Source organism: Ochlerotatus camptorhynchus, unplaced genomic scaffold, assembly GCF_037179485.1.
Source record: "Ochlerotatus camptorhynchus isolate MF236.1 unplaced genomic scaffold, CSIRO-AGI_Acam_v1.1 ptg000599l, whole genome shotgun sequence".
NCBI lineage: Eukaryota > Metazoa > Arthropoda > Insecta > Diptera > Culicidae > Ochlerotatus > Ochlerotatus camptorhynchus.
In genome coordinates, this window is record NW_027041079.1 from 431567 (window position 1) to 434225 (window position 2659).

Genomic DNA, 2659 nt, shown 5'->3' on the forward strand with positions numbered 1-2659 from the left:
CAATCGCCTCTTTGTGACTTCTGGGAGGTTCTTGAGCAGGTTGAATTTGATTCGATCAATTCCCGGAGCTGAGTTATTGCATGAAAGAAGAGCAATTGAGAATTCTACCATCGAAAACGGGGAGTCCATGTCATCGTTTTCCAGCGGCGGATCGCGAGTGTTGCATCGGACCGGAACCGAATCGGGACAAACCTTACGCGCGAAGTCAAAAATCCACTTGTTAGAGTACTCCTTGCCCTCGTTGACCGACGATGCCGCGTTACGCATTCTCCTGCCGACATTCCAGAGCGTTTGCATGGAAGTCTCTCGCGATAGCCCTTCGACGAACCGACGCCAGTAACCGCGTTTTTTAGCCCTGACCAAGCTCTTAAACTTTTCCTCTAGCTCCGTATACCGCTCAAAGTATTCGCGGGAACCGTATTTACGAAACTGTTTAAACGCGGTAGACTTCTCTTTATTCACGTCGGTGCATTCCTGGTCCCACCACACAGTGGGAGGACGTTTGCGAATGGTAGTGCCAGGAACAGGCTTCGTTTGTGCTTGAAGCGCGCAATCCACTATGAGCCGCGATAGGAAGGAGTACTCATCCAACGGAGAGAGAACGTCGACCGATTCTGAACCGTCACGGACCGCGTTCGCGTATTCTTCCCAATTGATGTTTCTCGTGAGATCGTACGCGATGTTGATTGGACACTGTGAAGATGAACCGTTGGAAATCGAAATTTTGATGGGCAAATGATCACTACCATAGGGGTCTTGGATTACCTCCCACATGCAATCCAATGATAGTGAGTTCGAACAGAGCGACAAGTCTAGTCTGCTCTCTCTTGCTGGAGGTTTGGCTATTCGAGTTACTTCACCGGTGTTTAGAATGGTCATATTGAAATCGTCGCATAGGTCATAGATGATGGTTGAGCGGTTGTCATCGTACAGCTCTCCCCAGCCTGTACCGTGGGAATTAAAATCCCCTAAGATCAACCGCGGCTCAGGTAGCACTGAGCAGATGTCAGATAGCGCTCGCCGAGAAACAGCCGTTCTCGGAGGGATGTATAACGAGGTAATACTGAAGGTTTTACCTCTAATATTCACCTGACATGCGACAATTTCAATACCTGACACTGGAGGAAGGTCGATTCTGTAGAATGAGTGTTGTTTGTTGACCCCTAGGAGCACCCCACCGTACGAATCTGCACGATCGAGACGGATAATGTTGTAGTCGTGAAGAGAAAGGTTAACATCTGGAGAGAGCCATGTTTCGCAGAGAGCAAACGCATCACAGTGTATGTTATGCAGTAAAAATTTGAATATGTCTAGTTTTGGTAAAATGCTTCTACAATTCCATTGAAGGAGAGATACCGTATCATTTTTTGGAAAATTATCCATCGAAGGATACGAATGAAGCAAGGAGGGGCCACTTGGAAGCAAATTGCTTCAGAAAAGGTTTCACGATTGGAAGCATCATGTTAATGATGCTCCGAAGAGGGTCAGTGATGTTGAACAGATCGAGAATGCTGTCCACAATTCCAGAAAGCGTGAACATGGCGTTCTGCTGTTCTGGTTGCAAAACTGGGACATCTGGGGTTTTAGATGTTCCCGGAAGCCCCGGAAATTCTTTGTCATAATCGACAGGCTTAAAACCCGGTGGATTGGGTTTCGGTTCATTTCCGTAACCTCTTGATTTATCCAAGTGGGCTTGGGAGTCAGTTTTTTTAGTTTTCTGCGAGTCATTCTTGGATCGCTTCCTTGAAGGACCTTTGAAAACAAAAGGACTTCCGTCATTGCCCTCTGAGTCAGTGTCGTCCTCGTCAACTGGGAGAAGATTGAACGGATTATTGTTTTCTTTTTCCGGAGTGATTTTGGGAGGAGGATTGAAAGTCTTCAAGATCTCCGCAAAGGAACGCTGAGAGCGCGCCTTCAGAGACCGTCCAAGTTTTTTTCCTTGCTGTTTATACTTCGGGCAATCTGCGAGAGGATGCGGAGGTGCCAAACAATAAACACATTTAGGAGGAGCACCACAAGCACCCTCCGCATGCTTCTCGCCGCACTGATCGCATCGTGGCTTGTTGCCGCAAAAGGCGGCGGTGTGGCCTAATTGTTTGCACTTGGTGCAGTTCATCACCCTTGGTATAAACAACCGCACAGGAAGTCGAACCCTCCCAATTCGGACGTAATCTGGCAGAGTCGATCCGGAGAAAGTCACTCGAAACGAGTCAGTCAGCGAATAGATTTTTTTTGTCCCGTCGAGGGATGCTGACTGCATTTGGGTGCAGTCAAGAATCTTGACTTCTGGAAGAACGGGGTTCTTGAAGACACCAACCCCCCTCTTCAAGAAGTCATCGCAGGTCAAACTCGCTTCGGTGACCACTCCTTCGATTTCCACGTCACGACTGGGAATGTAAACGCGGTACTCTAACGTAAAAAGCTCGCAGGCAACAATCTCATTCGCCTGCTTGCGGTTACCTACAGTGACGCGCAATTTGTCTGGCCTCACCTTCAAAATGTCGGTCACTGACGAGAAACGTTTGAATAGATCTTTTTCGATCTGGTTAACGTTAAGCGGTTTTTGTTTGGGTCGGAAAAAAACAACCCATGGGCCTGTCGAGGCGTCTGGGTATGACTTATGGCGGGGGGCAGTTTTTGTTTTCTTGGCGGGGTTAGG